This window comes from Ovis aries, chromosome 9 (assembly GCF_016772045.2).
Source record: "Ovis aries strain OAR_USU_Benz2616 breed Rambouillet chromosome 9, ARS-UI_Ramb_v3.0, whole genome shotgun sequence".
NCBI lineage: Eukaryota > Metazoa > Chordata > Mammalia > Artiodactyla > Bovidae > Ovis > Ovis aries.
In genome coordinates this window covers 38,957,687-38,971,727 of record NC_056062.1, presented here as the reverse complement: position 1 = coordinate 38,971,727, position 14,041 = coordinate 38,957,687, and the positions used below count along the sequence as shown (strand labels likewise).

Here is a 14,041-nt window from a genome sequence, read left to right as displayed (position 1 = left end):
AATAACAAGACTTATATAAATAAGGAAGCACTTTGTGGGACTAGCATAGGTGTTGGTATTTACAGAGCTTTTTTGTCCATGAGATTAGGGTAGCCTTTCTGTGTCCTCATCTAGTTGTGGGTGGGTGGGGAGAATTCCACCGTTTATTGGGGAATGGTTTTGGTAATATTTTGTTACATATATCTCTATGTATACATTTATTTGTGTAGCTTGTCAAAGTTCACTCTTCTCACCATAATTCGAAGATTCAGGATGCTTCTTCTCTTGTGGCTCAGCTGGTAAAGAATCCGCCTGCCATGTGGGAAACCTGGGTTTGATCCCTGGGTTGGGAAGATCCCCTGGAGAAGGGAAAGGCTACCCATTCCAGTATTCTGGACTGGAGAACTCCGTGGACTGTACAGTCCATGGGATCTCAAAGAGTCGGACACGACTGAGTGACCTTCACTTTGACTCTTCATATTGTTGCAGTTTTATGTCTTCTGCGTTATCTCATAGCCATGGAGTTAATGCAAGATTCAGTTTACTGCAGTCCTCAGGAAATTGTGGGGACGGTGTTAACACTTTTGAAGGCTGTCCATGTGCTAGGCACATGCCATATCTTATTTAATCATTAAAACATCCCTTAGAGGTAGATGTTATGTCTGTGTTTTAGCTGAATAATCAGGTCAAGAGGCATTAAATAAGTTGCCCAAGGTTACACTGGGAATGGCTGAGCCCTGGGCCAACTACCGTTGTTTTCTGTCTACAGTCTGTGCCTTCTCATATTTCTAATGAGATGGTCCTGATTTTTGCTCTAGATAATTGCCATTCAGAAAGTGAAAGCCTCTGAGTATGCTGTGTTCACAGATGAGTACCTTTTCAGGTACAGTGAGGAGTAAAATGGATTTTCTTTAACATTTTCAGATAAATGCATTTTATTATAAATTGTAATCTTTTGAACATTGTAAGGATTAAAGAAAAGGTTCTTGAAAATTAGATTATCAGGCAGTGGACTGGGGTATGTAAAGTTGGCGGGTGAAAATTGGCAATGGTATTTCACAAAGAAATGAAATAGTTCCAAATTTTAGTTCCAATTAAAATCACTTTTTATGCATTCTTACTACTAAAAAGAGCTTATTTCTGTAATTTTTATCATCAACTCACCTGAAACAGTTAATACATGATAAACCAAATTTGCCACACTTTCCAAGATTACAGAAAGACATATTAGACAGGGAAACACCTTGGATGAACTTTCCTACTCAGGCAACATGACAGAACTGCAAGGTGAAGTCTTTAGTGAATTTGAAAAGCCAGCTTCAGAGGCAAAGAGGCAAGCTAGTTAAGAGACCTGGACCATAATTCTAGCAATGGTCATGGATAGACATGGATAGCAACATGGAGTTGCTCCTGGGAAGAAGGGTGGTTGGATCTGGGAGACTGTAAGGAGATGGAAAATGTCCGGACATAATTCTTGGTTGTTTGTAAGGCAAGAGATGGACAGAAGAGTTTTCTGACTTGAGTCTGTTAACTGAGTTGGGAGCAGAGGAAGACAGAGGTCTGAGGGGTGGTGGAGGAACTTCAATTATGAAATGCTGACTATAAAGTATCTCAGTAGGCAGTTAAGGAGCAGGATCTAGACTTGGGGTGGAGATTTTGGTTAAAGATGTTGACCTTGAAATCATGGGCATCTAGGTGACAAGTGAAGCCATAGGGTCACCCAGCAAGAATATGCTCAGTGAGAAGAGAAGAGGTGAAAGGATGGAGCCCTAATAGTGTCACCCCTCGGGGTGGTGGGGAGGGGTGTCAGGAGAAGGAAACCAGGAAAGAAACCCAAGATGAGCAGGACACCTGCAGGGTGTGATGCACCGAGTACATAGGAAGTGGCGATTCGAGAAGATCAGGAGGGTCTCAGATGCTCTAGGGCAGTCAGGTCAGCCCAAGCCCGATGTGTGAGGTAGAAGAAGGTCCCCGTGGACTCAGGGAGAGCAGTGGCACTAAAGTGACAGGATGAGAGATGGATTTCGGTGGATCATGGAGGAAATGGCCTGGAGGAAGTGGCGATGGGGAGAATAGAGAATCTTTTGAGAATATCTGCTGTGAAGAGAAAGTAAGTAGTAGGAAGGGATGTGAGGTCAAGGAAGTGTTTTTTGTTTTTTTTTAAGATGAGAAAAATCTGCACATATTTAAGTGATGATGACAAAGGAGCTAATAGACAGGGAGGCTTCGGGCCAAAGACTCAAGGTCCATGGAGGGGGCGGGAAAGACGGAGCAGAGGCAGATGTTGACTAGGCCATGAGACCGGAAGAAGGAGACAGGGTGGAGAGGGGGGTGGAGAGAGATGCGGAGGCAGGAGGGAGGCAGGAAGGAGAGACGGCTCCTTTCGGATGATTTAGTTTTCACTTCCAGGCTGGAGACTTTGGTGTTTGAATATTAATAGTGCTCACGGGGGGGTGGGGGGGGGAGGTGGATGCAGACCGGTGGCCTTTGGGGCTGGATGTAGGGCTGAATACCCCTTGGTGCCATGGTTTTGAAATTTGGGAATTTAAGCACATTTGGGCAGGATGCCGAGTTTCCGTTTTTTCATAGTTCCCTCCTCCCTGCTCCATTCCATTTTTTCCCCATTTATCAGCCTGCTTCCTGGAGGCCTTTGAATTGCTGACTGACTTTGGTGACCTGCTTTTCTATAAAGCATTATTAATTATTGTTAAACCTTAAGAAAGTAAATAGTGAGTTCAGGCAGTATAATGAGAAAATAACCAAACGGAAGGTAGATAAGCACATCTTCGTTTTCAAAGACTGAGCTGTTTAAACACAGCCCTGCCCACCTTTCCACTGGCACCTCCTGCCTCTCCCCCAACTAATTGGCTCTCTCCAGCACTCACCTGATACTCACAGGCAACTTTCCAAAGGAGGTCCCTTGTTCCTGTAATGGCTTTATACGTGAGGTGGTCTGATCCCTCTTTTACAGCTGAGAACCCAGGGCTCAGGTAATTTTTGCAGGAGCTCATAGTGAGAAAGAGTGTTCATTCATACTGAGTGTGCACTTGGGACCTTGTGTCCTTGGCATCGGGCACAGCCTGGCTGGATTCTAGCTGTTTCCTGGGTACTATACTCTCCATTCTTCCTTCCTGGTTTCTCTTGTCTCTACAGAGAACATTGTTTGCCGTTCCTCCATGTGTCTTGTGAATAATCATGCTCTGAGTTCCACTCTGATCAGTCTTCTTTTTGGAGGAAAGAGCTGGCATAGAGGTGGTGGAGCCAAACCTCCTGGGCCAGGCTTTGGCACTGTCACTTGTCAGCTGTGCAGCCCTGGGCAGGCTACTCCCTCTTCTGTGCCTCCATTCCCTTCTCATTAAGGTGTGGCGTTGGCAGCAGTCATAGCATCTACCATGGTGAGATAAAAAGTAGAAACATTGCTTTGCTGACAAAGGTCAGTACAGTCAAAGCTATGGTTTTTCCAGTAGTCATGTATGAATGTGAGCCTTGGACCATAAGGAAGGCTGAGCACCAAAGAATTGATGCTTTCGAACTGTGGTGTTGGAGAAGACTCTTGAGAGTCCCTTGGACAGCAAAGAGATCAAACCAGTCAATCCTAAAGGAAATCCACACTGAATATTCATTGGAAGGACTGATGCTGAAGCTGAAGCTTCATTACTTTGGCCACCTGATGTGAAAAACTGATTCACTGGAAAAGATTCTGATGCTGGGAAAGGGGATGACAGAGGACGAGATGGTTGGATGGAATCACCGACTTAGTGGACATGAGTTTGAGCTTGGTGGACATGAGTTTGAGCAAGCTCCGGGAGATGTTGAAGGACAGGGAAGCCTGGGGTGCTGTAGTCCATGAGATTGCAAGGGGTCGGACACGACTGAGTGACTGAACAACAGCAATGATGGAGATGATCATGGGGGCTGAGCAAGGTGATGTTTGTAAGGAAGGTGCCTAGCGGAGCAGTTAGCACCAGTGCTCATTAAATAAACTGTTGTTGTTGTTTAGTTGCTAAATCGTGTCTGACTCTTTGGACCCCATGGACTGTAGCCTGCCAGGCTGTTCTGTCCCTGGGATTTCCCAGGCAGGAATACTGGAGTGGGTTGCCATTTCCTTCTCCATGAGATCTTCCTGACTTAGGGATCAAACCCAATTCTCTTGCATCTCCTGCATTGGCAGGTGGGTTCTTTACCACTGAGCCACCTGGGAAGTCCCATTCAATAAATACATATCCTCAGAGCATCCTCTGCCACTTACAGGGCACAGGCACCCTTTCTGCTCATCTTTTTCTTCTGATGAGCTATCAATATCATAGTTTTATTTATTCACATTCTGGCTTCTTTTATAAAACTATTTGAGGTCTTTGTATTTCCAATGTTGAAAGCAGAGTACACGAAAATCCTTGATGTTACTGGTGCTCAGTAAATGTTTTAATAAATGCCATGGTTATTTCAGAGCTCTGTTGTCAAATGTGGTTCTCATTTGGGGGCAGAGGGGCTCGGATGACAGATGCAGTCTCTACATGACTTACATTCTATAAGCCAAGACCCTTTGACATGGTCTCTTTACATTCTTTGCTTTATAGAATGACATGAAATGCAGAGAATTTAAGTTACAGCAGCTTAATTGCAGCTATAACTTGAAAATAAGACAGAGGATATTTCTTGGAAAACCAAGAAACCAATGTCAATGAATCATGTTAATTGCTTCTGATCTTACATTAAATATAAAATATTTCAAAATGATGTATTTTTTTCTTTGATTCGCATGACTGCTCCAGTGAGCCTTTCCCAACCTTTCACAGTGAGTTGCTTAAAGTTAGCTTCTTTTTTGGGGGGAAAAGAGTCGTAACCAATCAAAGCTATAGTTTTTCCAGTAGTCATGTACAGAAATAAGAGTTGGACGATAAAGTAGGCTGAGCACCGAAGAATTGATACTTTCAAATTGTGATGTTGGAGAAGACTCTTGAGAGTCCCTTGGACTGCAAGGAGATCAAACCAGCCAATTCTAAATGAAATCAACCCTAAATATTCATTGGAAGGACTATTCCTGAAGCTGAAGCTCCAGTACTTTGACCGTGTTTTTGAAGAACTGACTCATTGGAAATAAGACCCTGATGCTGGGAAGGATTGAGGGCAGGAGGAGAAGGAGGTGAAAGAGGATGAAATTGTTGGATGGCATCACAGACTCAATAGACTTAAGTTTGAACCAACTCCAGGAGACGGTGAAGAACAGGGAAGACTGGCGTGCTGCAGCCCATGGGGTTGCAAGGGGTCAGACACAACATAGCAACTGAACAGCAACAACCACCACACTCCAATGCCGTGCTCCTAAGAGGGCAGCCAAATCAAAGTAAACAAAAGGAGATAAGCATTCAAAGAGGAAATCATTCTTATGCTTTGGAAAAAATCTTTTCATAAATTGCGTGGAACTAATGCTTTTCTTTTTTTAACATTAAAATAATTGAAATATAGTTGATTTACGAGTGCCATTTCAGACTGAGGATTCTGAACCCTAAGAACATATAAATAGCTTTTGGTATTAATATATTGCTGCTGCTGCTGCTGCTGCTGTTAAGTCACTTCAGTCGTGTCCGACTCTGTGCAACCCCATAGACGGCAGCCATGAGGCTCCCCTGTCCCTGGGGTTCTCCAGGCAAGAACACTGGAGTGGGCTGCCATTTCCTTCTCCAATGCATGAAAGTGAAAAGTGAAAGTGAAGTCGCTCAGTCGTGTCTGACCCTTAGCAACCCCATGGACTGCAGCCTACCAGGCTCCTCCGTCCATGGGATTTTCCAGGCAAGAGTGCTGGAGTGGGATGCCATTGCCTTCTCCAATTAATATATTAATAGATGAATTTGCTCTGAAATGTTCCAACACAGGCTATTTCTCTTTTAATGATATCAGAAAGTATATAATTAAATTTAGGCAAACATAACAAGTAGGTGACAGAGATAGAATTTCAAATAATTTATTTTCCATTTCTTGCTTTACGTGCTTTGTCACTGTTCTGTCTACACCTTGAATGTCCTTCTCTGAATAATAACCCTGTAATATATTGACAACGACATCTTAAGTGCCAGCACACCTGAAAATAATATACACTAAATCTCAATTTATCTACAGATGGATGACTGCACCGTATAATTAGGAGTGGCTCTGGAGAGAAGAGGTGCTTTCTTTGCCGTTTTTCAGTTATTCAAAGCTCTCATTTTGTTATCCAGACATTTCACTTTGTCTTCTTTCTTTATTAAAATTCCAAATTTCAAAAATACTTATATTTATTTATTTAGCTGCGCCAGGTCTTCGTTTTGGCATGTGCGGTCTAGTCTCTGACAAGGGACTGAACCTGGGCACCCTCCATTGGGAGTGTGGAGTCTTAGCCAGTGGACCACCAAGGGAAGTTGATGGGAACCAGTTTGACTAAAGATGTAACTTTCACTTCTTCCCTAAATCTAGACTCATCCTTCTTTGGGCAGTGGTTTAGGGTGGGAGCTCCAGTTTTCCCTTCCCCTTTGTGTCTAGTGATTCATATTTGTCTTCATCTCCATCATCCCTATCTCTGATCTGTCTGTCTACCAGATGCCTGTCAGGCAGTAGGGGCAGATTTTGGATAAGTGGCATGACAGTGAGGCCAGCATTCCAAGTGAGCGGAACAGAAGTGGAATGGGGAGGGTGTCATGAGGGATTAGGAGTCACGCTTGATTTGAATACTTGGAGGATAGTTATAATAGGATGGGGAAGGATGGGGTTAGAGAAATTAAATCCTGTATGGGCAGGCTTCCCTGGTCGTTCACATCGTAAAGAATCTGCCTGTGATATAGGAGACCTGGGTTCAATCCTTGGGTTGGGAAGATCCCCTGGAGAAAGGAATGGCAACCCACTCTAGTTTTCTTGCCTGGAGAATCCCATGGACAGAGGACCCTGGCTGGCTACAGTCCATCGGGTCACAAAGAATCGTACACAACTGAATAACTAACACTTTCACACTTACACGTTCTTGGGTAGGAAATGAGGAAATTAGAGATTTTGAACAGAGAATACGATGAGAGTGGTGTCAGAGATTGGTCAAAATTTTTTAAAAATATTCACTTATAATATTTCAATCTATTTGTTTGGCTGTGCCGGTTGAGCTTTGAAATGGATTTGCATTAGGGGTCAAGAGAGCCCTGGTGAGTTGAAGACAAAACAGTAGAGGTCCGTGGGCGTTGGGAGCTCTGGATGTCAGTTTTGGAAATGCTCAGCTTGAGGAGACACGGAGCCATTGGAAAGGAAAAGTGCATCAGGCATTTGGAGGTAGAAGACGTGAACCTGTATGAATGCAGGGCCAGGAGAGGAACGTGTGAGTCATAATTGCCTTTTCAGTTTTTACTGCTTTTTCCATTCCTCATGATTCACTCTTTTGTACTTTAATGCTGGCGTGTTATTTATGTTAATAATAAACCTCATTTATCTTGAAGATAGCTTTCTGTTAGGCTGCCACGAACTCTTCAAACTTATTTTTCTCAGTGACAAATAAATGATGATAAGGCTATGGCTTGTCACAGTTTCATAACTTTGGACAAATTTATCCATCGCTGTGAGTTAAGTACATTAAGATGAACATTTCACAGGTTCTAATGGCCTAGTGGCATCATCAATGCAGAAAATTGGAATTTGTGAGCCCTTTAGCAGAAGAGCAGAGAGTTCCTCTAAAACAGTTAAATGATGCTTTACAGTTTTCATCCTAGGTCAGATTTTTTAAATAGGAAGGAATAAGGGTCATGATGCTGAGAAAATAACAATGGGACTTAGTCTTTTTTTTTTTTTTGGCTGTGCTGGCCCTTTCCTTGTGGGCTTTCTCCAGTTGCAGCATGTGGGCCTCTAGTTGTGGAGCATGAATTTAGTTGCATTTGGGATCTTAGTTCCCCGCTCAGGGATCAGACCTGTGTCCCTACATTTGGAAGGGGAGTTCTTAACCACTTGACCACTAGGGAAATCCCTCAGTTGACTGATTTAAACCTAATAAGAGAATCACGATGGTGTGATCACTCATCTAGAGCCAGACATCCTGGAATGTGAAGTCAAGTGGACCTTAGAAAGCATCACTGTGAACAAAGCTAGATGGAATTCCAGTTAAGCTATTTCAAATCCTGGAAGATGATGCTGTGAAAGTGCTGCACTCAACATGCCAGCAAATTTGGAAAACTCAGCAGTGGCCACAGGACTGGAAAAGTCAGTTTTCATTCCAATCCCAAAGAAAGGCAATGCCAAAGAATGCTCAAACTACCGCACAATTGCACTCATCTCACATGCTAGTAAAGTAATGCTCAAAATTCTCCAAGCCAGGCTTCAGCAATATGTGAACCATGAACTTCCTGATGTTCAAGCTGGTTTTAGAAAAGGCAGAGGAACCAGAGATCAAATTGCCAACATCTGCTGGATCATCAAAAAAGCCAGAGAGTTCCAGAAAAACGTCTATTTCTGCTTTATTGACTATGCCAAAGCCTTTGACTGTGTGGATCACAATAAACTGTGGAAAATTCTGAAAAAGATGGGAATACAGACCACCTGACCTGCCTCTTGAGAAATCTGTATGCAGGTCAGGAAGCAACAGTTAGAACTGGACATGGAACAACAGACTGGTTCCAAATAGGAAAAGGAGTACGTCAAGGCTGTATATTGTCACCCTGCTTATTTAACTTCTATGCAGAGTACATCATGAGAAATGCTGGACTGGGAGAAACACAAGCTGGGATCAAGATTGCCGGGAAAAATATCAATAACCTCAGATATGCAGATGACACCCCCCTTATGGCAGAAAGTGAAGAGGAACTAAAAGCCTCTTGATGAAAGTGAAAGAGGAGAGTGAAAAAGTTGGCTTAAAGCTCAACATTCAGAAAATGAAGATCATGGAATCTAGTCCCATCACTTCATGGGAAATAGATGGGGAAACAGTGGAAACAGTGTCAAAATTTATTTTTTGGGGCTCCAAAATCACTGCAGATGGTGACTGCAGCCATGAAATTAAAAGATGCTTACTCCTTGGAAGAAAAGTTATGACCACCCTAGATAGCATATTCAAAAGCAGAGAAATTACTTTGCTGACTAAGGTCCATCTAGTCAAGGCTATGATTTTTCCAGTGGTCATGTATGGATGTGAGAGTTGGACTGTGAAGAAGGCTGAGCACGGAAGAACTGATGCTTTTGAACTGTGGTGTTGGAGAAGACTCTTGAGAGTCCCTTGGACTGCAAGGAGATCCAGCCAGTCCATTCTGAAGGAGATCAGCCTTGGGATTTCTTTGGAAGGAATGATGCTAAAGCTGAAACTCCAGTACTTTGGCCACCTCATGCGAAGAGTTGACTCATTGGAAAAGACTCTGATGCTGGGAGGGATTGGGGGTAGGAGGAGAAGGGGATGACAGAGGATGAGATGGCTGGATGGCATCACTGACTCGATGGATATGAGTCTGAGTGAACTCCAGGAGTTGGATGGACAGGGAGGCCTGGGGTGCTGCGATTCATGGGGTCGCAAAGAGTCAGACACGACTGAGCGACTGAACTGAATTGAAGAGCTAAAAATATTGAATGCCTTCATAGCTACATCTAGACTGGTGCTTGACCAAGCAACTGGGCACCAGAGCCATGGAGTTAACCATCAGATACCCTTAGAAAGGGCTTCCCAGGTGATCCTAGTGGTAAAAGAGCACGGATGCAGGAGACATAAGAGATATGGGTTCAGTCCCTGGGTTGGGAAGATCCCCTGGAGGAGGGCATGGCAACCCACTCCAGTATTCTTGCCTGGAGAATCCCATGGAGAGAGGACCCTGGCTGGCTATAGCCCATGGGGTCACAAAGAGTCAGACACAGCTAAAGCGACTTAGCACAAAGGATGCACCCTTAGAATAATTTTCTGTTGGAACTTTTGTCGTAGCCACCTAGCTTATCTTCCCATCTCCCATGCCAAATACTTTCATCTATCCCTATTCTGCTAAGAAGACCTTTGAAGGAAAGATATCCGTGTGGGGAAGTTTGGTTCTAAGCAGCATAAGTAATAATCATATTCACTTGAATAATATATTGCTTTAACATTTCCCAAAGCACAGTTTTGATTAACCTTTAAACCTCTGTGCTATCTGAGGCCCTCTAACTTTCTAGCCCCATTACCCTCAAAGTGCTCTCAGTTCATCACAGGCACTGAAGCACAGTGACTTTGCTCTGTGAAACTGAACCAACACTAATATAAGGCAGAATAGAAGATGAATACTTACCAACCCTGAATACTCATTGGAAGGACTGATGCTGAAGCTGGAGCTCCAGTGCTTTGGCCACCTGATACGAAGAGCTGACTAATTGGAAAAGACGCTGATGCTGGACAAGATTGAGGGCAGGGGGAGCAGGGGATGACAGAGGATGAGATGGCTAGATGACATCACCGATTCAATGGATATGAACTTGGGCAAACACTGGGAGATGGTGAGGGACAGAGAGGCCTGGTGTGCTGCAGTTCACGGGGTCACAAAGAGTTGGACGCAACTGAACGACTGAACAGCAACAACAAGAGGATAGGAATGGAGAAGGGACCCTGGGAGACGATGAGTTGATGAGAGTAGTTCAAAGTTTTCAGATCTGGAGAAACTTCATTAAGCTGGGGAGGAAGGAAAGGGGAAAATAGGCCGTGTAGGGGCAGAATTGGATCTTCCCTGCCCACCCTCCGTCCCTCCATCCCTTGCCAACCAGTTCATGTGTTCAAATCTTATCTCCTGATATTGCAGAGTGTGATTGTACATGCAGACAGTATCTCTACGGAGGTTATTAGACTAAAATGAGGTCACTGGGGCAGGCCCTAGTCCAGTGTAATTGGTGTCATTACAAGAAGAGGGAATCTGGCCACAGACATACACAGAGGAAAGACCATGTGTGGTCACAGGGGAAGGTGGGTGTTTGCAAGACCAAGGAGAGAGGCTTCAGGAGAAACCAACCCTGCCCATACCGTGAGCTCGGACATCAAGCCTCCAGAACTTTGAGAAAATAGATTTCTGTGCTTTAAGCCACTTAGTCTGCGGTCCTTTGTTATGGCAGCAAGCTTATACAGATTGGAGTGAGGCAGGGCTCAGGGAACACAGAGGGAGCTAAAGCCGAGAGGAGGCAAAAATGTAGAGTATGTGATGGATGAGGACTGAGCATTTAAGTCAGCAGTAATAGTTATAACTGGTTTTCAGAATGTGCTGGAAATTTTCCTGGTACTTGAATTAACTATCTTCTAGTTTTGTAGAAAGGGGATCTCTGATTATGTTTTGTTTGGTCTTAATGAGGCAAAGCTGTAAAAAGTCCACCTGCCAATGCAGGAGATGCTGCTTCAATCCCCGGGTTGGGAAGATACTCTGGAGAAGGAAATGGTAACCTCCTCCAGTATTCTTGCCTGGAAAATCCCATGGACGGGGGAGCCTGGTGGGTATAGCCCATGGAGTCACAAAGAATCAGACACGGCTGAGCAACTAAACAACAAGAGAAAGTACCTCCACGAGAAGAGAGTTTCTCATAAATCCCAGACCAGAGCTTTGGTTCTAAAGCTTGGGTTCCTTGTGGACTGTAAGGGAAGACTCTCTTTTGCTCCTTAACTGCCATCCCGTCTCCAGTAATTATTTAAGATCCAGATGGTAGGATGAAAGCCAGGTGGTAGAGATTCTCTTGCTGTTTTTGTTCTCTGTTATTTTACTAATCACATGAAGGTCATTGCAGTCTTCTGTCAGCCTTCTTAGCTTGCGTTGGTGGAAGTGCCAGCATTTCCCTTAATTTTTCTTTTCTTTCTTTCTCTTCCTTTCTTCTTTTTTCTGTACTCTGCAGCTTGGAGTATCTTAGTTCCCTGACCAGGGATTGAGCCCACCCCTTGGCAGTGAAAGTGTGGAGTTCTAACCACTGAACTGCTAGGAAGTTCCCTCTTTCTATAATAGACTGTATTTTTTTAAGAACAGTTTTAGATTTACAGGAAAATTATGAAAATAGTACAGAAAATTCTATAAAATTGGGCTTCCCAGGTGGCGCTGGTGGTGAAAGAGTGCCAGTGCAGGAGACATAAGAGGTGTGGGTTCAGTCCTGGGTCGGGAAGATCCCTGGCGAAGGAAATGGCAGCCCACTCCAGTATTCTTGCCTGGGAAATCCCATGGACAGAGGAGTCTGGGAGGCTACAGTCTATGGGGTTGCAAAGAGTTGGACACGTGACTGAGCGACAGAATGTTCACATCTAACTCAGACCCAGTTTCCCGTGTTTTTAACATCGTGGTGTATGGTACATTGGTCATAATTAGTTGTCCAATCTTGATATGCTTAGTCCTTGTTTTATTGTTTCCTTTGTTTTCACCTAAAGTCCCTTTTCTGTTCCAAGATCGCATTGGTAACACCACATTACATTTAGTTCTCCAGTTTCCCTGGATTCCTCTTGGCTGTGACATTTTCTCAGGCTTTTTTTTTTTTTTTTTTGCCTTTGATGACCTTGACAGTTTTGAGACATAATGGCCAGATATTTTGGAGAATATCCCTCCGTTAAGATTTGTCTGATGTTTTCTTCATGGTTACACTGGGATTATGGGTTACTGGAAGGAAGAACATAGAGATAAAAAGTTGTGTCCATCATATCATGTCCAGGGTGCCTGTATCAACATATCTGATGACTGCTCATGTTGGTCTGGTCACCTGGCCCAGGTGCCATTGGCCGTGTTTCTCCACTGTCTGCTCACCTGCTCCAGGTGGCATTGGCCGTGTTTCTCCACTGTCTGCTCACCTGGCCTGGGTGACATTGGCCGTGTTTCTCCACTGTCTGTTCACTGGCCCGGGTGTCATTGGCCGTGTTTCTCCACTGTCTGGTATCCTGTACCATACTCTTTGAAACAAAATCGCCATGAGCAGCACACACTGAAGGAGTGGGGACCCTGCGTTTTTTAAACACAAAAGCATGTGAAGTAGCTTTGGAAGAACAGGTGTGAGTGATGGCATGTTACTGAATTAGCAGGAGTGGCAAAGGAACAAAAAGGAAAACAAAAAAACTGAAAGCAGCCAACCTCAAAACATGCATTTTTAGTTTGTTTCAGAAAAAAAATACTCCTTACTGTTACTATGAGAAGTAAGAAAATCATTTATTTGAACTTTGTAATTTGTGAAATCAAGATAAATTTCAACCTTGGCCTTTTTTTCTTGTTGATTTTAATTACGGCAAACAGCTCTTATCTGTTCCACTGTACACTTATCTGTACCACTGGGACGCCAAAGCTACTGTTGCAGCCAGAAATGGAAAGATTAAATTGGTCTGTCTTTCCTTATTAATTGAAGAGTTATAGAACATTGCTTTCTTAAAGGCAGCACCTTGACATTTACATTTACTGGGCAGTCCAAGTTCAACGCAAAGAAATAGAGGAAAACAATAGAATGAGAAAGACTAGAGATCGCTTCAAGAAAATTAGAGATACCAAGGGAGCATTTCATGCAAAGATGGGTAGAGCATTTCATGCAAAGATGGGTACAATAAAGGACAGAAACAATGTGGACCTAACAGAAGCAGAATATATTAAGAAGAGGTAGCAAGAATACACAGAATAACTATACAAAAAAAGATCTTAATGACCCAGATAAGCCCAACTGTGTGATCACTCACCTAGAGCCAGACATCCTGGAGTGCAAAGTCAAGTGGGCCTTAGGAAGCATCACTATGAACAAAACTAGTAGAGGTGATGGAATTCCAGCTGAGCTATTTCAAATCCTAAAAGATGATGCTGTTAAAGTGCTTCACTCAATATGCCAACAAATTTGAAAAACTCAGCAGTGGCCACAGGACTGGAAAAGATGTTTTCATTCCAATCCCAAAGAAAGGCAATGCCAAAGAATGTTCAAACTACCACACAGTTGCACTCATTTCACATGCTAGCAAAGTAATGCTCAAAATTCTTCAAGCTAGGCTTTAATAGTACATGAGCTGAGGACTTCCAGATGTTCAAGCTGGATTTAGAAAAGGCAGAGGAACCAGAGATCAAATTGCCAACATTCATTGGATCATAGAAAAAGCAAGACAGTTCCAGAAAAAAACATCTACTTCTGCTTC

The 14,041-nt window shown here is 43.5% G+C and overlaps 1 protein-coding gene across 3 annotated transcripts in view; it reads left to right on the top strand.

Annotated features, from left to right (window-relative positions):
* The window catches only part of CA8 (carbonic anhydrase 8), an 88,084-nt gene that overhangs the window by 35,026 nt on the left and 39,017 nt on the right, over positions 1-14,041 (top strand). The window lies entirely within an intron of this gene.